The sequence below is a fragment of the Solanum pennellii genome, chromosome 9 (genome assembly GCF_001406875.1).
Source record: "Solanum pennellii chromosome 9, SPENNV200".
Classification (NCBI taxonomy): Eukaryota; Viridiplantae; Streptophyta; class Magnoliopsida; order Solanales; family Solanaceae; genus Solanum; species Solanum pennellii.
In genome coordinates this window covers 63,355,133-63,355,442 of record NC_028645.1, presented here as the reverse complement: position 1 = coordinate 63,355,442, position 310 = coordinate 63,355,133, and positions in this window count along the sequence as shown.

Genomic DNA, 310 nt, shown 5'->3' with positions numbered 1-310 from the left:
ATTTTTTATTTTTTAAGAAAATATAATTAAAATGATTATTTTAAACATATTAATCGATCTCATTTGCTTCTTTGTTTGTTCTGTGTTTTATTCATTAGTTCCTCCCTTTTAAATAATTATTAATAAGGTCAAATACACTTACCTTTGAAAGAGTTTAATAGGTGACAAGCTCCCTAAGACTATCGTCCTAACAACTTTCAAATTCTTTTTAAATTTAACATTTAAGTATTTATAAATTTCAATTTTCTTATTACCAATAAAAAAAATCCTTAAATATTTAATAACCAACCCTTATATATATATATATATA